A 24,483-nucleotide genomic window follows, 5' to 3' on the forward strand; every position below is an offset into this window, starting at 1 on the left:
GTAGGTACCCACTCCCCTGGCTGGCGCAGCTGGGCTGGGGTAGGTACCCACTCCCCTGGCTGGCGCAGCTGGGCTGGGGTAGGTACTCACTCCCCTGGCTGGCGCAGCTGGGCTGGGGTAGGTACTCACTCCCTGGCTGGCGCAGCTGGGCTGGGGTAGGTACTCACTCCCCTGGCTGGCGCAGCTGGGCTGGGGTAGGTACTCACTCCAGCTGGGCTGGGGTAGGTACTCACTGGCTGGCGCAGCTGGGCTGGGGTAGGTACTCACTCCCCTGGCTGGCGCAGCTGGGCTGGGGTAGGTACTCACTCCCCTGGCTGGCGCAGCTGGGCTGGGGTAGGTACTCACTCCCCTGGCTGGCGCAGCTGGGCTGGGGTAGGTACTCACTCCCCTGGCTGGCGCAGCTGGGCTGGGGTAGGTACTCACTCCCCTGGCTGGCGCAGCTGGGCTGGGGTAGGTACTCACTCCCCTGGCTGGCGCAGCTGGGCTGGGGTAGGTACTCACTCCCCTGGCTGGCGCAGCTGGGCTGGGGCCGGTGGGTGGAGGGTTCTGGGTGGGTTTCCAGAGAAGAGGAGGATGATGAACAGAACCAGGAAGAGGAAGGGAGGAAAGAAGGAAGGGTAAGAGGAACGCTGTGGTGTGGTGTACCTAGGATAGGATAAGTAATCCCTCTCAGCCCCCCCCCCCCTTTAAGATTTAGATGCACTATTGTAAAGTGACTGTTCCACTGGATGTCATAAGGTGAATGCACCAATTTGTAAGTCGCTCTGGATAAGAGCGTCTGCTAAATGACTTAAATGTAAATGTAAATGTAATGGTGTGCTCACATTTTGATCAGTGGCACCCTCTTCTGGACCTCTTCTCTCTCTCTCACACAGCTGCTGCTGTTCCTCCAGCTAGACTCCTGCCTGACAACAAAGACCAGCACAGGAGCCGTATAATGAGACACAGAGAGGTCGTCTTTAACACAATGATACCGCAGGGCAAATGTGTAAGAAACAGGCTCCATCTTATGATTGGGGAGCTAGAAAGGAAAAATGAAATAGGAGAGATTTCGCTAAAAAGAAAAGCCATATCTTAGCTGAATTAGCCCAGGTAGGGATTTGGGCCGCTAATCACCCGTTGGAGCGAGTAAAGCCGGGTCGGACTCAACCGCTCGTGGGCAGGCACTAATTGGGCCACCTTTATAGCCGAGCATTATGGGAGAGCCAAGGAGCCGCTGCTACTCATCCAGGGTTCTGTCTTAACTGCCCGTAATTACCATTCCATCTCACTGAGCCCCGTCAAATGACTGGAACATTCCGCCAGGCCCTGCTGCTCTCCTCTCTCCACTCAGACTCATGGTTAGATGGGGCGTGGTTATCTAATGTAAAAATAAAAACTCAATCAGATCATAGGAATGATTGGCGGAGATAGCTAGACTCTTCAACAGGGCAGATAGAGGGTTTCAGTTGCTCTGACCGTGTGATTAGCTAGCCTGGCTGCGTAAACGGGGTGGAATAACAGATCTTGTAAAGGGGGAATGCTACTGCTTAGCTTCTTATTCCCTTCATGCCCATTTCCCTCTTCTGGACTTCCTGTGAATCTTAAGTGGGCGCTCTGCGTTTGTTGGTACTGTAATGCAAAGCAGATAGGCTTCCAATAACATAGCTAGGCTCTCTCTTCTTGTCTCACTGTAGCAGTATTAGGAGGCTATATGATAGATAGATATTCTCCAACCCCGTTAAATGTTTCTTTCATTTTCCTTTGTCTGTTATATTTTATTAATTTTGGTTACATTTCAGATTGCAGTCATGGCACTTCTGTATAGTTAGTCGACAATATTGATTTGCTTCCCCTAAAATACAAACACAAATCTGATATGCCTAAATATTGTAAAACATGCATTACCCCTCAAAAGAGGAATCTATGACATGGAACATAACCCTCTATAGAGGAATCTATGACATGGAACATAACCCTCTATAGAGGAATCTATGACATGGAACATAACCCTCTATAGAGGAATCTATGACATGGAACATAACCATGGAACATCTATAGAGGAATCTATGACATGGAACATAACCCTCTATAGAGGAATCTATGACATGGAACATAACCCTCTATAGAGGAATCTATGACATGGAACATAACCCTCTATAGAGGAATCTATGACATGGAACATAACCCTCTATAGAGGAATCTATGATGGAACATAACCCTCTATAGGAATGGAACATAACCCTCTATAGAGGAATCTATGACATGGAACATAACCCTCTATAGAGGAATCTATGACATGGAACATAACCCTATGACATGGAACATAACCCTCTATAGAGGAATCTATGACATGGAACATAACCCTCTATAGAGGAATCTATGACATGGAACATAACCCTCTATAGAGGAATCTATGACATGGAACATAACTATGACATGGAACATAACCCTCTATAGAGGAATCTATGACATGGAACATAACCCTCTATAGAGGAATCTATGACATGGAACATAACCCTCTATAGAGGAATCTATGACATGGAACATAACCCTCTATAGAGGAATCTATGACATGGAACATAACCCTCTATAGAGGAATCTATGACATGGAACATAACCCTCTATAGAGGAATCTATGACATGGAACATAACCCTCTATAGAGGAATCATGGAACATAACCCTGGAACATAACCCTCTATAGAGGAATCTATGACATGGAACTATGAGGAATCTATGACATGGAACATAACCCTCTATAGGAACATAACCCTCTATAGGGAATCTATGACATGGAACATAACCCTCATAGAGGAATCTATGACATGGAACATAACCTATGACATGGAACATAACCCTCTATAGAGGAATCTATGACATGGAACATAACCCCTATAGAGGAATCTATGACATGGAACATAACCCTCTATAGAGGAATCTATGACATGGAACATAACCCTCTATAGAGGAATCTATGACATGGAACATAACCCTAGAGGAATCTATAGGAACATAACCCTCTATAGGAATCTATGATGGAACATAACCCTCTATAGGAAATCTATAACCCTCTATAGAGGAATCTATGACATGGAACATAACCCTCTATAGAGGAATCTATGACATGGAACATAACCCTCTATAGAATCTATGACATGGAACATCTATGACTATGGAACATAACCCTCTATAGAGGAATCTATGACATGGAACATAACCCTCTATAGAGGAATCTATGACATGGAACATAACCCTCTATAGAGGAATCTATGACATGGAACATAACCCTCTATAGAGGAATCTATGACATGGAACATAACCCTCTATAGAGGAATCTATGACATGACAGGTTGTGTTCTTTTGTATTTTTGAATTGTGATTTCTGAACAATTAAAGGTGGGTATAGATTTAATGCCATCATTTTAAAAACGAAATATAATATGATATCAAACTAATACAAACTAAAATAAGGAAACTGTATTTTTCATTTTGTAAAGTACACAACGTTACCTATAACAGCTTGTAATATCTCATTTTGTGCCTAATTGTCTCACACGTCTCTTAATTTGAAGCATAACTGCAGACATTTAGCCCCATATAAAATATCTGATTACCACTATTTTTTTTAAAGTTTGTCACTAATAAAAATCTCTTTCATCCTGCATTACTAGACTTTAATGTGATTTAGTGTGAAAGAATGCATGGTTTCATTTCTAAATCGAATCGACGACTTTGAGAGTAAACGTCAATTCCAGATGCAGATAATTATATTACTGGGACTAATGCAAATTGATCCCAAACCAAGTCAAACGGAAGAAAAGGTCACTTCCTGAACAAAAAGTATATGACCCTGGTAGCTAAGCAACAGCACACAGAATCTTGTACAAAAGATTGGTGGATAAAATGGATTGTTAAAAAAAAGACAAATACACACTTGAGATATTTTGTCGAATATCAAAGGCCTACATTTGAGCAAACACACCCATCTCATTGTTCTTACTCTGTGTCTAAAAAAGACCTTCTCCCCCATGTCAGACAACAGTTCTTCCCCTAAGTTTCCTAATGACATTGAAGGTCTTAATTAGCTGCTCTTTCTCCCCTCGCCCCTCGCCTCTATAAGCCCTCTGTCTGAATAAAGATAATTCCTATTCATTCTAAGAATCTCTTAATGATCACTCCCACCACTGACTGGCTATAGAACCTTCCAGAATAATAGGCTCACACCCTTCTATATCAGCATATTCCGCAATCAATTCCGTTATGGATTTCCTTTGCGGCTGATTACTTTAATAACTTCCAACATATCAATTAGCAAAATGTGTGTGTGTGCGTGTGAATCTTTGCGATGATTATCATTTAAGTATGGAGATGGTAATTAAATTACGGGCCAAATATTGCTTTCCTCAATTATGGCCTTTGCAATACATGCCTCAATTTTATTATCTTAATTGTTATCCTTGGTTATTTTCATAGCGTTTAAATACTGCGCGGTTTGAAAATAAATCAGGGAAAGGAAATGAGTTGAATCCCGATGTCGCTTGAAGTTCTTCTTTATAATGACTGTATTAGGCGTAGTCGTGTTTTCTCTGAGTGGATTATTTAATATGTCTGACACTAACTCCCTACAGAGGTAGCAGCCAGACTAAAGAGCGAAAGATTAAAAGTACTATCGCCCTCCCTTTCTCCAAAAGGTTGCCGGATCGAATCCCCGAGCTGACAAGGTAAACATCTGTCGTTCTGCCCCTGAGCAAGTCAGTTAACCCACTGTCCCCCTCTCTGATTCAGAGGGGTTGGGTTAAATGTGGAAGACACACCTCTCTGATTCAGAGGGGTTGGGTTAAATGTGGAAGACACACCTCTCTGATACAGGGGGGTTGGGTTAAATGTGGAAGACACACCTCTCTGATTCAGAGGGGTTGGGTTAAATGTGGAAGACACACCTCTCTGATTCAGAGGGGTTGGGTTAAATGTGGAAGACACACCTCTCTGATTCAGAGGGGTTGGGTTAAATGTGGAAGACACACCTCTCTGATTCAGAGGGGTTGGGTTAAATGTGGAAGACACACCTCTCTGATTCAGAGGGGTTGGGTTAAATGTGGAAGACACACCTCTCTGATACAGGGGGGTTGGGTTAAATGTGGAAGACACACCTCTCTGATACAGGGGGGTTGGGTTAAATGTGGAAGACACACCTCTCTGATTCAGAGGGGTTGGGTTAAATGTGGAAGACACACCTCTCTGATTCAGAGGGGTTGGGTTAATTGTGGAAGACACACCTCTCTGATACAGGGGGGTTGGGTTAAATGTGGAAGACACACCTCTCTGATTCAGAGGGGTTGGGTTAAATGTGGAAGACACACCTCTCTGATACAGGGGGGTTGGGTTAAATGTGGAAGACACACCTCTCTGATAGAGGGGGGTTGGGTTAAATGTGGAAGACACACCTCTTTGATACAGGGGGGTTGGGTTAAATGTGGAAGACACACCTCTCTGATACAGGTGGGTTGGGTTAAATGTGGAAGACACACCTCCAATTTGTAAGTCGCTCTGGATAAGAGCGTCTGCTAAATGACTTAAATGTAAATGTAAATGTCTCTCTGATTCAGGGGGGTTGGATTAAATGTGGAAGACACACCTCTCTGATTCAGAGGGGTTGGGTTAAATGTGGAAGACACACCTCTCTGATTCAGAGGGGTTGGGTTAAATGTGGAAGACACACCTCTCTGATTCAGAGGGGTTGGGTTAAATGTGGAAGACACACCTCTCTGATTCAGAGGGGTTGGGTTAAATGTGGAAGACACATCTCTCTGATTCAGAGGGGTTGGGTTAAATGTGGAAGACACACCTCTCTGATTCAGAGGGGTTGGGTTAAATGTGGAAGACACACCTCTCTGATTCAGGGGGGTTGGGTTAAATGTGGAAGACACACCTCTCTGATTCAGGGGGTTGGGTTAAATGTGGAAGACACACCTCTCTGATTCAGGGGGGTTGGGTTAAATGTGGAAGACACACCTCTCTGATTCAGAGGGGTTGGGTTAAATGCTGATAACACATTTCAGTTGAATGCATTCAGTTGTACAACTGACTAGGTATCCCCTTTCAAATACACACACTTTCTCTTAATTAAAGCTACTCGTCTCGTACCCTATATGTAGATGTACAACTGCTTATTATTGTTAGAATTACCAGTGTAACTACGGATCATCTGAAAACGTGCATAAATGCAGACTTTTAGAATTTCTGCTATTTGTTATAGTCTGCACTCAAGGGAACCACATGAAACGTAAGTCTGCTAGCAATTAATGCAATTACCTGCTTTTAAGCACACAAGCGTGTTTTTATTCAACTCCTGTAGTATGATATTAGACACGGATGTTACTACACAACTTTGAAGCCGAGTGATTTTTGCAAGAGTCATTGTTATGGTTGGTTACTAAACACATCCAACTGGCATAAAATCACTCTCTCACACACGCACACGGTTCATTGTTCGTCATTCTCGCCAATAGAAGCAACCAGTGTCATAAAAACTGCATTTGTCATGACACATTCTGATTTGTCAAAAGGCCATCATTCACAGTTTCTCTCCATCCCTCTCCGTCTCAATTCAATGGGCTTTATCGGCATGGGAAACATGAAGCCAGTGAAGTAGATAAACAAAAGTGAACTAAACAAAGCTAACAGTAAATATTACATTCACACAAGTTACAAAAGAATAAAGACATATAAAATGTAATAATATTACATCTCACTCTTCTACTGTTGTTGCTACTAATGTTACTACTACTACTGTTACTGCTACTACTACTACTACAGTTACTAATGCTACTACTGTTACTACTACTACTGCTGATACTACTACTACTGTTACTACTACTACTGTTACTACTACTACTACTACTACTACTGTTACTGTTAATTACGTGTAGCAATCTGTTACTACTTCTACTACTGTTACTGTGACTACTACTACTGTGACTACTACTACTGTTACTGCTGCTACTACTACTGTTACTGCTGCTACTACTACTACTACTACTTTTGCTACTACTACTACTACTACTACTACTACTACTGTTGCTACTACTACTACTGTTACACCTGCTACTACTACTACTACTGTTACACCTGCTACTACTACTACTACTGTTACACCTGCTACTACTACTGTTACTGCTGCTACTACTACTGTTACTGCTGCTACTACTACTACTACCTCTGTTGTTACTATTACTAACTGCTAATACTATTAGTTACTGCTGCTACTACTACTACTAGTTACTGCTGCTACTACTTACTACTACTAATACTACTGTTACTGCTGCTACTACTACTACTGCTACTGCTATTACTACTGTTACTACTACTACTACTACTACTACTACTACTACTACTACTACTGCTGTTACTACAACTAACTGCTACTACTATTAGTTACTGCTGCTACTACTTAGTGCTGCTACTACTACTACTACTACTACTAACTGCTGCTGCCACTACTACTACTGTTACTACTACTGTTACTGTTACTACTACTACTACTACTACTGTTACTGTTAATTAAGTGTAGCAATCTGTTACTACTTCTACTACTGTTACTACTCATACTACTGTTACTACTACTGCTACTACTGTTACTACTTACTGCTGCTACTACTACTAGTTACTGCTACTACTACTACTAGTAGTTACTACTGCTACTACTACTACTAGTAGTTACTACTGCTACTACTAGTTACTACTGCTACTACTGCTACTACTACTACTGTTACTGTTACTACTACTACTGTTACTACTACTACTGTTACTGTTACTACCACTGTTACTGTTAATTACGTGTAGCAATCTGTTACTACTTCTACTACTACTGTTACTGTGACTACTACTACTACTGTGACTACTACTACTGTTACTGCTGCTACTACTACTGTTACTGCTGCTACTACTACTACTACTACTTTTGCTACTACTACTACTGTTGCTACTACTACTACTACTACTACTACTTTTGCTACTACTACTACTGTTACACCTGCTACTACTACTACTGTTACACCTGCTACTACTACTGTTACTGCTGCTACTACTACTACTACTACCTCTGCTGTTACTACTACTAACTGCTAATACTATTAGTTACTGCTGCTACTACTTAGTGCTGCTACTACTACTACTACTACTACTAGTTACTGCTGCTACTACTTACTACTACTACTACTACTGTTACTGCTGCTACTACTACTACTGTTACTGCTGCTATTACTACTACTGCTGCTACTACTACTGTTACTGCTGCTACTACTACTGTTACTGCTGCTACTACTACTACTACTACTACTACTAACTGCTACTACTACTAGTTACTACTGCTACTACTAGTGCTGCTACTACTACTACTACTACTAACTAACTGCTGCTACTACTAACTTAGCTGCTGCTACTACTACTACTACTACTGCTGCTACTACTACTAACTGCTGCTGCTGCTACTACTAACTGCTGCTGCTGCTACTACTAACTGCTGCTGCTACTACTACTACTAACTGCTGCTGCTGCTACTACTACTAACTGCTGCTGCTACTAACTGCTGCTGCTGCTGCTACTAACTACTACTAACTGCTGCTGCTGCTACTACTACTACTAACTGCTGCTGCTACTACTACTACTAACTAACTGCTGCTGCTGCTAACTGCTGGCTACTACTACTACTACTAACTGCTGCTGCTACTACTACTACTACTACTGCTGCTGCTACTACTAACTGCTGCTACTACTAACTGCTGCTGCTACTACTACTACTAACTGCTGCTGCTACTACTACTAACTGCTGCTGCTACTACTACTACTACTAACTGCTGCTGCTACTACTACTACTACTACTACTGCTACTACTAACTGCTGCTGCTACTACTACTACTACTACTAACTGCTGCTGCTACTACTACTACTACTAACTGCTGCTGCTACTACTACTACTAACTAACTGCTGCTGCTACTACTACTACTAACTGCTGCTGCTACTACTAACTGCTGCTGCTGCTGCTACTACTACTAACTGCTGCTGCTACTACTACTAACTGCTGCTGCTGCTGCTGCTGCTGCTACTACTAACTGCTGCTGCTACTACTACTAACTGCTGCTACTACTAACTGCTGCTGCTACTACTACTACTACTAACTGCTGCTGCTACTACTAATAACTGCTGCTGCTACTACTAATAACTGCTGCTGCTACTACTACTACTAACTGCTGCTGCTACTACTACTACTAACTGCTGCTGCTACTACTACTACTACTAACTGCTGATGCTACTACTACTAACTGCTGCTGCTACTACTACTACTACTACTACTAACTGCTGCTGCTACTACTACTACTAACTGCTGCTGCTACTACTACTACTAACTGCTGCTGCTGCTACTACTAACTGCTGCTGCTGCTACTAACTGCTGCTGCTGCTACTGCTACTAATACTACTACTAACTGCTGCTGCTACTACTAACTGCTGCTGCTGCTGCTGCTGCTACTACTACTACTACTACTAACTGCTCCTGCTACTACTAACGGCTGCTACTACTAACTGCTGCTGCTACTACTAACTGCTGCTGCTACTGCTACTACTACTAACTGCTGCTGCTACTACTAACTGCTGCTGCTACTACTACTGCTGCTGCTGCTGCTGCTGCTGCTACTAACTGCTGCTGCTACTACTACTACTACTAACTGCTGCTGCTACTACTACTAACTGCTGCTGCTGCTGCTACTAACTGCTACTAACTGCTGCTGCTACTAAGTGCTGCTGCTACTAACTGCTGCTGCTTCTACTAACTGCTGCTGCTACTACTAACTGCTGCTGCTACTACTAACTGCTGCTGCTACTACTAACTGCTGCTGCTACTACTAACTGCTGCTGCTACTACTAACTGCTGCTGCTGCTACTAACTAACTGCTGCTGCTACTACTACTAACTGCTGCTGCTTCTACTAACTGCTGCTGCTACTACTAACTGCTGCTGCTACTACTAACTGCTGCTGCTACTACTAACTGCTGCTGCTACTACTAACTGCTGCTGCTACTACTAACTGCTGCTGCTGCTGCTACTACTACTAACTGCTGCTGCTACTACTAACTGCTGCTGCTACTACTACTACTACCACCTGCTGCTGCTACTACTACTACTACTACTACTACTACTACTGTTACTACTACTATTACTACTGGTTCTACTACTACAGTTACTATTACTACTGGTTCTACTACTACAGTTACTACTACTACTGATGCTACTACTACTGTTACTACTACTGCTGCTGTTACCACTACTACTACTACTACTACTACTGCTGTTACTACTACTACTACTACTGTTACTACTACTACTACTACTGTTACTACTACTACTACTACTACTACTACTACTGTTACTACTACTACTATTACTTTTTATTTATTTCACCTTTATTTAACCAGGTAGGCAAGTTGAGAATAAGTTCTCATTTACAATTGCGACCTGGCCAAGATAAAGCAAAGCAGTTCGACACATACAACGACACAGAGTTACACATGGAGTAAAACAAACATACAGTCAATAATACAGTATAAACAAGTCTATATACAATGTTACTGTTACTACTACTGTTACTACACTACTACTACTACTTACTACTACTACTACTACTGTTACTACTACTACTACTGTTACTACTACTAATTATACTGCTGTTACTACTACTGCTGCTGCTACTACTGCTGCATTACACTAGATACCCTCCATCTCCACTAATCAGCACCTTGGTCCAGAGAGAGGGCCTGTATTAGTCAGGTTAAGGGTCTCTCCAGTCCAGTTACTGGATTAACAAGTCCTCTTAGTGGGGCTTACCATATACACAACAAGGGAGACCTAACCAATACAGTACAATATGTACCAGTACAGTATGTACCAATACAGTACAGTATGTGTGTCTCTCAAATGGCACCCTATTCCCTTTATAGTGCACTACTTTTGACCAGGGCCCATAGGGCTCTGTTAAAAGTAGTGCACTACATAGGCAAAAGGGCGCCAGATGGGACATAGCCTGTGTCTTTTGTAATCGAGTGGGCTTTTCTGGTGGGGTTCTTGCGCATAGATTTTTCCTATATCTGACCTGTGGTCTGTGGTCTCAATGTGTTCCTAAATCTTGGACAGATGTAATTGTTGTAACGTTGGCTGAGCGTGGCCTGTTCTTGTACTGTATATGACACATCTCATTAACTGTCCCACACAGACCACCAGATACACAGTCATGTCTCTGAATCAAATGATTTGTTATTGTTAGCCAGCCATATCACTTCAGATCCTAAACAAAATAGCTCATGAGATTAATGTCACGGCTGATGCGATTCATCTTATCTGTGGCCTTTGTTGAGAAATAAACATGCATTTTGAGGGGTTCCAAGGATGAAATACATTGGACTGAAACTATGAATTTGTAGGACGAGAACACTCCTTTTCTGTTCCAGGTTTCTTTAAAAAAAATACAAATGAGCCCCACGTAAAGGCTCCAGACCTCGGGGAGAAAAATTCAGAACTATCATTATGCAGCTAACACGAGTAATGAGCGGTGAATTTGAAAGGATTTTACAAAAGTCCGATATTATTTTGTCCTAAGACTCTGTTAGAGAAAACCCCATGGGGGGAACTTGAGACTGGACCTGCGTTGATCTGTTGGAGAAACTGTGAGGGTCAACCAAGGTACAACCGACCAGTTTTCCCCCTTGACGCATACAAGCATTTTGAGAAATTAAGGCACTAAAAAGGGAAAACAAGTAATGCGTTTAAAAGCCAGTCCTATAAAGAAAATAAAAGCACTGTACGAAGAGTAGTAAACCTGAGATAATGACCTGGGGATGCCAAAGCAATATTTTACCCCCCTTTTTAATTGTGCTTGTATTCGCCCTCACCGTTTCATGTTATGGGGGCCGAAAGTTTTTAAACTTTTCACAGCTGTGTGTGGAAGGGGACAGTGTCCTGAGGCAGTTGCAGGCCCCGACTAAGGAGTCACCGTGCCAGCACCGAGGACTTGGATTCATTAAGCTGCTTTAGCAGTGCAAACATTACCTTAAATGGCGAGGCCATGTTCTGGCAAGGACTCTCTCACGCCTTGTTTCAATTAAATGGGAATCAAACATTGCAGGTATGCTATGTGCAGAGTGTCTTTATTGAAAGGGGGATGAGGGAGGGATGGAAGGGGGGTGCAGAGCACTTGTGTTCCCCTCCCTTGAGAAAAAGCTAGGTTTGTTTCATTTATGCCGTTGTAAAAACAAAAGAAAGTGGCATTCTGGCAACCAGTTTTCATGTACAGTAATAATCCGGGTTTCTGTTTTTCAGAGCTGTGCTAACTACCAGATGCCTTGTTTTATGGAGGGTTCCTGACTTTGATTTTATGTGGCATGTCAGACTTGTGAAACAGTCTGAAGAGATTAGGCTGTATTACATATGTCAGTCCCCTGCCATGTATGTGTTTCATTATGGGACCAGGCCTGGTCCTGGTAGATCAGCCTCAGACATTCCTGGTTGTATGGTTCACAGCTCTAGTATCAGTGACTGTCTTCAGGTAGTGCCAACAACACAAGGTTCTGTATCTTAGTAACACTGCATCTACAGAAGTAGGATCTTAATTGGATCACTCTTTTCTTGCTGAGAAACTTGTAGTGTATTTAAGTTTTAAAAAGGCTTCTAAAGTTTGATACTTTGAAAAGTATCAACCTCTACAATCATTTCCATTTATTATAATTCACATAATAATTCACAGTTCCTGTTGCTGCAGGATTATTTCCCTGCTGTAGAAAACTGGCCCAAATTAAGATCCTACATCTGTTTATCACTACAAATAAACAACCACACTGTGCCTACAGGCACTATCAGGAGGCAAGAAATATAACAAGTAGATGCTGATTGAAAAGGGGACTCTAACGACCCAAAATGGCGGCAGGAGTAGATCCCCGTAATATATGAATAAATGCATCGACACATATTCAGTCACAGTGGACTATAATAACACAGCGTCGGTCCTCTCCTACCTGCACTAGTGCCACTATCTTGCGTAATCACCAGAGCCGGCGCGCTCAGCTTTACGATTCACCGCCTGCACAGTCATCTCCCACTCTAACTAATACTCCACGACTGTGTTCATTTTATGTCGGTAAAGTGCAGCTTTGACACGGTGATGTAAAAGTTTATAGAGTGTCCTGTCAGCTTTTTAGCCACATCACTTATACCCGTCCTGCCTCGTCGCCATCCCGACCAGGCATCCAAAATCAATACAATATTTTTCTCCCGATAAATAATGTAAAAAGGTCTAAATGAACGCGTCGACAGTTGGCTGCAATTAGAGGTGCAGCCGCGCGGGGTTAGTGTGGTGACAGATGACAGTCCCCCCCCCCCTTCCCTTACAGATCAGCACAAAATGAAGATGTGGAGGAGAGCACTTTGTCACCGCCAAGGGGTTGCAACCTGGTAATGGCTTATAATGGAAAAAGGGTTTTTCACAGATACACTATCTGCTGCTTCAAGCACTTTCTCTGGGCCGATGGGCGAGTCCGAATGGGTTCTCTATTTTCTTTATCTAAGCCTTTAATATCCTCCTGGGCAGCGGACGGCGACCGCGCCGTGCTGAGGTCAGGCCGGCTGGACAGGCAGACAGACGGGGCTGCAGCAGAGAGAGATTGGGAGGCAGCAGAACATTCTATTGATCCTGGCCCCCCATTTGGTGGAAGTGATAAAGGTAGTGTTGTGATCGCTAAACTACAGAGAGATGAAAGGAGGGAGAATTAAATAGAAACGGGGGATACTGATAGTAACTGTTGCCCCACAGGGGGTTTTCCAGACATTTTATCTGGCTCCTGTGGCTCCCAAACATATTGCCCATGAGGGGATTTTAAAACTCACCATTCAATGGCATTGGGAGATATTTTGAGGAGGGAGATAAAAGTTAAGTACCGAGCAGTCCCAGATTACGAGTGAGGAGGACTTGTAGCCCCATTCACGCAGCCAGCTGAATTCTAAAAACAGTAGTATGACGACAGAGCTTAGTAAACAAGCTCTCTAACAGAGTTGGTGGGAACAGAGAAAGACGGTGGAATAGTGCCCCCTGTGAGTGTGTCACTGCAGAGTATCCCAGTGATGGAGAGGGCTCGGGGAAACATTTATATCCTCAAATCCACTTTATCGACCGCGCCCCTGTCAGCGAGGGTGGAGGGGATGAGTGCCCCCCCCCCCCCGAGTGCCTCTTAGCTCAAACACTGACTGCTGGAGGAGAGGAGTCTTCCACTGAATGTGGAACCTCTTTATGGTGATTGTTTTATCAGCGTGTCTGTCCATCCCCCTGGGAACAGCTCTGCACCGGGGAGGAGAGAGGAGAGGAGGATGACCCTCATTTTCCGAAAGCAAAGTGTTCAGTATTGATCAGCGGGGATGTGCACGGCTGATGACACGGGTTCATTTACTAGACACAGGGAAAGTTCATTGTTTCCTGTCACTCCAAGACTCACTCGTGATCTTTACAGCCCTGGTCACCCCCCTCGAAATGTCTCCCTCCTCCGCCACACAGTTCTTCACCGAGGAGAGAGAGACCAATCCCTATACGCCATCCAAAGGGGAAAAGGACACCCTGTTTTTTTCCCAAGCTTGTTTGACGGTGATCCACAGCACTTAGCTACAGGTACCAACAGACATAAGTAGAGACACACAAGACAATCAAAGCTAATATGGCTAACAACAAAAACACCCATTAGCTACTGTGGCACAGTGCAAATAATAATCTTCAACCTGGAATAGGTTGAACTAGTCCGACACATGAGGTAGACCCTCACGTGATCATTTACAACAGCATTATCAATTCATAAGTAGGAAGAGAGGTGCATAATTAACAGTTAGCTGGCTTAAATAATTAATAAAGGTTAGTAAATGAGATGAAACGCTGTATCATACATGGATGCTCAGCTAACGGTCTTTATACAAATGAACCTTTCACCGCCTATCACAACAATATGTCGTCATGCAGTCGAGTCAATCACAGTTGTGGAGAGTTGAACAGGGCTGTTTCACTGGCCTTATTCCAAACCAAAACACAATCAATACTAAATACATAACCGGTACTCACACTGCTGAAAATGACAGGGGTCAGAGGTGCACGTCTGGGGGTGAAAGGTCAATTTAGTTACACCTAAAGGTCAAAGCCATCTTGTGAGGCTCAATTATCCGACTTATTAGGGGCACGGCCTAACAACCCAACTGTCACTTGCTTTGTGTCAGGAAAATCATAAACAAATGGTAAGAATTTGGCTAGTGATTTAATATGCATAAGTACATGTTTTTATAATTGTGGTTTGATCTTTGAGTAACAAAATACTTATGTATATTGAGAACAACAGGATGGAATCAGATGAATTTGTCAGATTTTTTTGTTAACAGTAAATACTTTTAATATAGCTACTAAAATTCTAGTTTTCTAGTGATTCATTTGAATATGTTGGACCTAGTTCTTCATGCTAGATTGAGAGCAAGGTATATTTTATAATGCACATTCAAGTCACTTGTAATATTTTCCTAAAAGGAAAATGTTTAATAAACATTCATACATAAAAGCCCAAATTCCAAACTTTCTAGTTTTGAAAATAAATGTTATGCAAAATAATCATCTCTAATCTACACAGAAATTCAGAACAAAGGCAAACTAGTGTTAATCTTAATTTAAAGAGGTGTCACTTGGCACAGTGTGTGTCGGGCTGGCATTCCAAACATTTGCCATGTTTGTTTTAGAATGTTGGTTAGTCTTATTTATTTTGCCTGTTTTCTGGCGGTTTGGGGCTTCGTTGACGGCTTGCAGGGGGGCGGCTCGGCCTGGAAGATTCCGAGGTAATAAATCTGTGAGGTGTCATCTCTCTCCCCTCCCCTTTCCTCAGTGTCTCCGAGTAGCAACGCCACTTTTGATTAGCGGGGCCCTCCCCTCCTGGAAACCTAGCAGACAGGAACAAACTGATTACTGCCCATCTTGAGGGGATTGAAGACACCGAACAGGAGGATTAAATTAATATATTAACAGCAGCTCCCTCACATACACTCCTCTCACTATCAATTCCCTGTTTAGTTTTTTTATATTTTGGGATGGATTTTTTTTGGGGATAATTTTTCAAAAATAAATAATGGTTAACGTTTCCCCCCGTCGTTTCATGAGGTGCGGTATCTGTCATCTGTCATCGGTGAAGAGGAGACGGGGAGGCTTTGAACTTCTCACACATAAAAGGCGCAAATAAACGCAAATGCATTCTTTCAGCTACTCACATGGAATTAGGGAAGGGGATGGAAGTTGGCCTCCACACAGCAGCCACACCCAATCACTCTGACGGTGGAAAAGAGTTCAGTGTCTCCGCTCTACTGGGACCGAAGTTAGGGCAGTAAGTGGGAAAGGAGGGAAAAGTCTTTCATCTGCCTCAGCTACTTCTCACCCGTTTTTTTTAACAATGCTGAAACAAAACAAAGACAAAACTGGCAAAGAGAGCGAGAGAAGTTGCCACCTTCGCGAATCGATACCACGGAACGGGAGAAGTTTGAGATTGTTCCGAAAAATTGTGGATGATGTCGACTGACTGGCTGTGCGATATCTTCACTGTACTAAAAATATAATAGAATGATCCTATATGGATCAATTACAAGGGTAGGAGTAATGGTACTCCAATGAACCGCTGAACTGCCTCAACTCAGGGTAGAGAATCACACAGAGACAGTTATCAGAAGTGGTGGAGACAAGAGGGGCCCTATAGACCTCACAGCATTATTTCAAGTGATGCTCTTCACTAAATGATCTCTAGCAGCCAAAAGAGATATAGAGGACATAGAGGTTCTGAAGAACCGGAGATTTAAAAATGAACGGTCGAAAGGAAAGGATTTGTCTTTCGTGTTCCTCCAACTTGTGAGCAGAGCGGAGCACTCTTACGTAAAGAGTTTAGGAGACAAATAGCTTTTAGGACAAAGTGTTGGTGAGAATGAAAAAACAACGGGTGAATATTTAATAGGTGGCCACAGTCTCCTCACAAACAAATCAATATGGTGATGCAGAATGAACGGTGGTAGGAAGGACTGACGCAGGCAGTAGTGGCATATAGAGGCAGGAGAGGAGGGGTACTAGTCAGCCGTACTCCTTCAGTTTAGGAACATCCTGACATTTGTGAAGGTTAAGGGATTGTAACTGTCTGTCTGTGTCAATCACCTGGCTCAAAAGGTCACACCCAGTCTATTTTTCATTAATTATACCCTCAAAATATCTCCAGGATGCAGTCTGGGTGGACACTGCTGTAACACACTCCTCCCCCCAGAGAGAAGGTTGAGGTCTCACAAGGTCTCACAAGCTAAATGGAAAGAGGATAAATCATATCGCCAATCTGTACTAATTTGTGACCATGGCATGAATAGCATCCTCAAACAATGCATCTAAAATTGCTCAATTTGACCATGCTGCTGCTTGAGGTTGAGTAAGTCAAGAGGTGGCCTAAGAGGTTCATTTGAGGTAGCCTAAGAGGTTCGTTTGAGGTAGCCTAAGAGGTTCGTTTGAGGTAGCCTAAGAGGTTCGTTTGAGGTAGCCTAAGAGGTTCGTTTGAGGTAGCCTAAGAGGTTCGTTTGAGGTAGCCTAAGAGGTTCGTTTGAGGTAGCCTAAGAGGTTCGTTTGAGGTAGCCTAAGAGCTTCGTTTGAGGTAGCCTAAGAGGTTCGTTTGAGGTAGCCTAAGAGCTTCGTTTGAGGTAGCCTAAGAGCTTCGTTTGAGGTAGCCTAAGAGGTTCGTTTGAGGTAGCCTAAGAGGTTCGTTTGAGGTAGCCTACGAGGTTTGTTTGAGGTAGCCTAATTGCCATGTTATTTTATTATTTGAGAAGAGGTCTTTGACGTCTTCAATGAGGACAGGAAACATTTCCCTTGTCCATTTCCCATGATGCTGACCTCTGACCTGTTCCAGAGTACTAAATGCTTTTCTTGTTACACCACTAGGCGAAACAAGACTTTACACAACAACAACAGGTCTCTTCTGCTCTGGGGCACGATCGCACGCACATGACTCGACCTGAAGTGGAACAATGGTGTGTCGGTGCACTCAGAGCAGCTCTCAAGGCACTCCCACAGCAGCATGCTGCTCCGCTGTGACAGACCCACCCCTAAAGTAGAGCAGTGGTCTCTTCTGAGGCCCATGAAATAGTAATACCATCCCACTTCAGTCTCCCTGCGAGATGGAGGGGGAGGCGGGGGGTTCCATTGTCACCGTCCCCCAATATCTCAGAGACTCTAATGGGCAAGACAATAGGGCCCGGCCTAAAAAGGCTTCCCCATGAAAATTTTATCAATGACTTTGTTTCTCTCTCTGTGTGTGACGCTGTGCGTGTTAAATGACTACAGGGACAAGTAGCCAGCGGCACTCAGAACCCATCTCCCATTCCCTCCCTTGTTATTCCTTTAGTTCCTTCCTTCTTTTCCCAGATTTCTCATTCTTCGGAGAGTCCTTCCTCTTTCCCCAGGTGTCGCTCCCAACCTTCCACGGCACTACACAGGGAACTGGCTGGAAAATGTTCAGGGCAAATTGGATTAACACCGCAAGACCCCAGGATGGGGCACTTAACACACAGATGCACTTTGGGGAGCTCAGTCAGCCCTCAGAATGATTTGTGACTGAACAAAGAACAGGAGAGAAAGGAGAGAAGAGTCTGGGCAAAGACCACAGAGATGGTGTAATATGTTCTTTACCGGCAGAGCCATCACCACCAGCCCAAAGTTATCATACTGGAAAGCGCCCTGAGCACTGGTGGTGTGTTTAGAAGTGTCCGGAAGTGCTTTTGTCTCTCGACTGTGGCTGGTGGGGGCAAATAATGTTTTTGCGTCCGGTTGGAAAAGCTTTCATGTGCTTGCTGATAAGGTCTTGTCCGAATAAAATAATTGCCTTTGAATTTTAAAGTAATCAAAATATTTTTTTTCCAAAAGGTATCTGTAATCTGATTACAATATTTCTGCTGATAAAGTAACTGATTTTTAAAAATCAGATTACATGCAATCAATTACCCCTCAATCATGCATGTGATATACATGCGTTCATTCATACAGTATCAATGGAACCCATGTAATGCACTACCACTGCTCAAAGCCACTTCTTCCCTGACGTCTCCAAGGGAGAAAATGTGTGGTGTGACAGTTATTTATTGGTGAGCTGATTCACTTTACTGCCTCTCCCACCACAAGACTACATCAGCTGCAATACGGCATCTTAGACGGCATCGATTCAAATGAACATCAATGCCAGCTGGGATCTGAGGGCCACGGCGTGTGACGATACAGCAAACTAGGGTTACGTCCCAAGCGGCACCCCTTTCCCTAAATAGTGCACTACTTTTGACCCGGGCCCTAGGGCTCTGCTCAAAACTAGTGCAATAAATAGGGAATAAGGTGCAATTCAGGCCTCAGAGGGTTTCAAATGAGTATTAGGTCTGGGTGGTACATCTCTACATACTGCAGAAAGACCTGTGTTTATATTACTCAAATAAAATAATAAAATATCCAGCCCATCTGGTTTTTTGGTCTGTTTTTTGGGATCCTCTGATAATTACCCTCTAAAAAGTTGTTGTTCTTGTCTACAACTTTCATATCTGTTATGATTTCCTTCTGGACCAGCGAGTGCCACAACAAATCGATTGGCGAGGTTAATATATTGGCATGGAAACCACGTAGAGTTACAGCAGGAAAGCCTGACCCCAATAAACCTCGAATAAATTCCTATATTATGCAGCTGTGGCCTGCTGCAACGGAGAGATTCCAGTGGAGAGCTAGCTCATTATGAACCTGTGTGTGTGTGTGTGTGTGTGTGTGTGTGTGTGTGTGTGTGTGTGTGTGTGTGTGTGTGTGTGTGTGTGTGTGTGTGTGTGTGTGTGTGTGTGTGTGTGTGTGTGTGTGTGTGTGTGTGTGTGTGTGTGTGTGTATCATATATTCTGATTAGGTTTTTATTACTATTCTTAAAATGTTCAATAAAGTATAAAGAAATGCTTGCTGTGCCCACACGTCCTTGATCGGGATCATGTTATAAAATCTGGAAGGGCAGAGGGCCGAGGAAAGGTTTTTCAAAACTATAAGAAGTGGAATGATGATTTATAAGCGGAGGCTCAATGCACACCATTAATGAGGTACAGTGTAAATGTACGCACATATTATTTTAGCAAGAAGTTTCATTTAACCGCTCTCTTGTCCTCGGCACTATTTGAACTCCTCGTTTATTGCCCTTCTACTCAGTATTTGTCAGGAAATAAAACTTCCCAGTAAATGTTGTTATGACAGAGCCATATTGGTTTCATTTAGTTTCATTTGTTCATTTATTTCACAGCAGCAGCGATGTTCTGCCATTGATTACCCCTCTATGCGCTTTTAATTGTTTCTTCAAGGTCCGTGTGGAATAACGTACGGAGGTGAGGTTCCATTTTATAGATCTCACGCTAATTAGGGACGGGCAATTATTCACGGGAGGATCACGCCTGACAGGTCGCAAACAATGACATTACGTTGGGAAAACGCTTCAGCCGATCGATACTGTAGAACAACCAAATGAAGTCAAAGGATCGGGGGAAACAAAGTTTTCCCTCAACGCGGAGCTGGAGACAGAGTCTACTCTACAGAGGCCAGGTGTCAAGATCGACGACACACTCCGCACACTTAACAGGCCTGAGTTCCTCCTCCCTCTCTGGGGCTCTCATCACATGGAGGAGTGATATTCCGTAGGGGTGAAGGGGAGGGAAGGAACTCTGTACTGTTCCATAGGAATGGGTTTATGGAAATGGGGGTTAACCGGAGCGCCGGGAACGTCCTCTGATAGAGAATCTATGAGGCGCTGACATGGCGATGGTGAACCTGTGTTACATGAGAGGGGGTCACCGTGCGCCCTAATCACGGACGTGACATGACATGCTGTAGGTTGGCCCCTCCGTGTTAAATATTTATGTCAGCTCTGACTGCCGTGCCGCTGCTGCCTTGATGGCTGTCAGATGATCTTGACACCTCTCTCTCCCCCTCTCTCTCTCCCCCTCTCCCCCCCCCCTCTCTCTCCCCCCCTCTCTCTCTCTCCCCCCTCTCTCTCGCTCCCCCCCCTCTCTCCCCCTCTCTCTCTCCTCCCCCAATGCTCACCATTAAAATGCAATAGAAATTCAAAGAGAGCAAAAAGACTGGTTTTATTTCTGACAACAAGCAGGTGCAGTGGTAGAGGAGTTGGGAGATTGACGTATTCCTATATGATGTACAGTAGGTTCTGTGTGTGTCAGCACAGATGTAGTTAGGGAATGCTGAATCTCATTCATACATTTAGCCTAAAGCAGGAGCAGTGTCTAGCCCTACGCAGTTCCCCCATCTATGCCATTAAAAAAAAGAGAGAGCGATCCCATCACTGCCATCTACATAAAACTAGGGTCACTCAGCAGTTTGATTTGGGGGCAATCAGGATCACCGGAGAGAGGAGACACATCCCCACCACCCACCGACTCTGACAAGTGACGACCCCCAATGATGGGTGTGAAAGATATTCTAATTAATGTCAGAATACATTTCAGGGCCGTGCTTCCGCCCCTGCACAAACCACTGGAGTGACCGTCCTTATGGGGCTGCCAAGCCCCCTATTCACCCCCCTCCAAAACCCCCACCATGTTCTAGCGGTTTAGAAGATTAATCAATGTCAATGTCTGCCCCCATTCCCCTTTTGAAGCCAATAAAAGGTACTAGACTGTCTGGCCGTGCCCAACAGAAAATCACTTTGTACAGTCGCACGGCCGCCTCGGCCCGCTTGTCAAAGCCAAGGGGGGGGTTGCCTTGCCTGGTCATAGCCTGAGTCGGAGACTGCCTTCCCTTCCGGATAGCAGCTCTCAGCTCCAGCTTCGCCCTGCTTGACCTTTGATATTTGACCAGTCGGGTTGCAAGACACTTGCTCTTTCGAGCTGAAATGTCACTGGGGCATCTTGTCAGCTCTCAGACACCTCGGCCTGACAAGCGATTTTTACTTCTGTGTGCTACAAGGCAGAAAATACAAGGCCATGGCCTTGACGTGAGGCGCACACCAGACTGTCAGATGCGGTAGTCACATTACTGAGTTTCTGCAGACAAAGAAAGAGATGGCTGGACTGGGGCAGAAGTCCCAGTGCTAAGTCACAGTGACTGATCATTATATTCAGTTAGGATGAGCCACAACACAGACAGAAGGGCTACGTGGTGGGATCATTGATAAGATGCTGAATATGGATACCACTGTACGTATACAGTGCCCATTCACGATGAGTGAGAAAGTTAGACGCACAAATATCATACCCCCAAGACATACTAACCTCTCACTCATCATTATTCATGATTCATTCAGGATTATACGTAATCATGGTAGCATCCACATTAAATGTAGAAGTATTTAGAAACATATTCTATTCTTATTTACAATAAAAGTAACACCAAAATGACACAATACACAATTTACCATTAATTTCTATTGGGCACCAAATAATCTAATACACAACCAAAACAAACAGCAAATGTATCCAACAAGTTTGTACAGTCTCCAGCTTTACATAGTCATTGAGTGCTAGGAATATAGGACCAAATACTAAGCTTTTTACCACTTTAATACAGATAAAGTGAATTTGTCCCAATACTTTTGGTCTCCTACAGTTGAAGTCAGAAGTTTACATACAGTAGCCAAATTCATTTAAACTCAGTTTTTCACAATTCCTGACATTTAATCCTAGTAAAAATGCCCCGTCTTAGGTCAGTTAGGATCACCACTTTATTTTAAGAATGTAAAATGTCAGAATAATAGTAGAGAGAATGATTTATTTCAGATGTTATTTCTTTCATCACATTCCCAGTGGGTCAGAAGTTTACATACACTCAATTAGTATTTGGTAGCATTGCCTTAAAATTGTTTAACTTGGATCAAACGTTTCGGGTAGCCTTCCACAAGGTTCCCACAATAAGTTGGGTGAATTTTGGCCCATTCCTCCTGACATAACTGGTGTAACTGAGTCAGGTTTGTAAGGCCTCCTTGCTCTTTGTCAGTTCTGCCCACACATTTTCTATGGGATTGAGGTCAGGGCTTTGTGATGGCCTCTCCAATACCTGGACTTTGTTGTCCTTAAGTCATTTTGCCACAACTTTGTTAATATGCTTGGGGTCATTGTCCATTTGGAAGACCCATTTGTGACCAAGCTTTAACTTCCTGACTGATGTGTTGAGATGTTGCTTCAATATATCCACATAATTGTCTTTCCTCATGATGCCATCTAGTTTGTGAAGTGCACCAGCCCCTCCTGCAGCAAAGTACCCCCACAACATGATGCTGCCATCCCCGTGCTTCACGGTTGGGATGGTGTTCTTCGGCTTGCAAGCCTCCCCCTTTTTCCTCCAAACATAACGATGGTCATTATGGCCAAACAGATCTATTTTTGTTTCATCAGACAAGAGGACATTTCTCCAAAAAGTAAGGATCTTTGTCCCCATGTGCAGTTGCAAACTGTAGTCTGACTTCTTTATGGCGGTTTTGGAGCTGTGGCTTCTTCCTTGCTGAGCGGCCTTCCAGGTTATGTCGAAATAGGACTCGTTTGACTGTGGATATAGATACTTTTGTACCTGTTTCCTCCAGTATCTTCACAAGGTCCTTTGCTGTTGTTCTGGGATTGATTTGCACTTTTCGCATCAAAGTACGTTCATCTCTAGGAGACAGAACGCGTCTCCTTCCTGAGCGGTATGACGGATATGTGGTCCCATGGTGTTTATACTTGCGTACTATTGTTTGTACAGATGAACGTGGTACCTTCAGGCGTTTGGAAATTTCTCCCAAGGATGAACCAGACTTGTGGAAGTCTACAATTTTTTTTCTGAGGTCTTGGCTGATTTCTTTAGATTTTCCCATGATATCAAGCAGAGGCATTGGGTTTGAAGGTAGGCCTTGAAATACAACCACAGGTACACCTCCAATTGACTCAAATTATGTCAATTAGCCTATCAGAAGCTTCTAAAGCCATGACATAATTTTATGGAATTTTCCAAGCTGTTTAAAGGCACAGTCAACTTAGTGTATGTAAACTTCTAACCCACTGGAATTGTGACAGTGAATGATAATTGACAAAAATATGTCTGTAAACAATTGTTGGAAAAATTACTTGTGTAATGCACAAAGTAGATGTCCTTACCGACTTGCCAAAACTATAGTTTGTTAACAAGACATTTGTGGAGTGGTTGAAAAACTAGTTTTAATGACTCCAACCTAAGTGTATGTAAACTTCCGACTTCAACTGCATGTACAAAAAGTGCTGCAATTTCTAAACGGTTCACCCGACATGGATGAAAATACCCTCAAAATTAAAGCCGAGAGTCTGCACTTTAATAGTCATGGTTTGATTTCAAATCCAAACTTTTGAAGTATACATTCAAAAGAATTCAAAATGCAGAGGGCACTGTATACTATGTATAGGCATGCTG

The 24,483-nt window shown here is 43.4% G+C and overlaps 1 long non-coding RNA gene across 2 annotated transcripts in view; it reads right to left on the reverse strand.

Moving 5' to 3' along the window:
• Positions 1-254: 254 nt before the first annotated feature.
• The window catches only part of LOC124012056, a 52,697-nt gene continuing 28,468 nt past the window's right edge, over positions 255-24,483 (reverse strand). Inside the window, exons 4-5 of one of the 2 annotated variants that reach the window (XR_006834647.1) lie at positions 825-905; positions 255-546 (exon numbers count right to left, since the gene is read on the reverse strand). This is a non-coding gene — a long non-coding RNA (uncharacterized LOC124012056). Of the gene's footprint in view, positions 547-824; positions 906-15,332; positions 15,978-24,483 lie in introns of those variants that run through there. The other variant, XR_006834648.1, reaches the window with a different exon arrangement.

Source organism: Oncorhynchus gorbuscha, linkage group LG24 (genome assembly GCF_021184085.1).
Source record: "Oncorhynchus gorbuscha isolate QuinsamMale2020 ecotype Even-year linkage group LG24, OgorEven_v1.0, whole genome shotgun sequence".
NCBI classification, from domain to species: domain Eukaryota; kingdom Metazoa; phylum Chordata; class Actinopteri; order Salmoniformes; family Salmonidae; genus Oncorhynchus; species Oncorhynchus gorbuscha.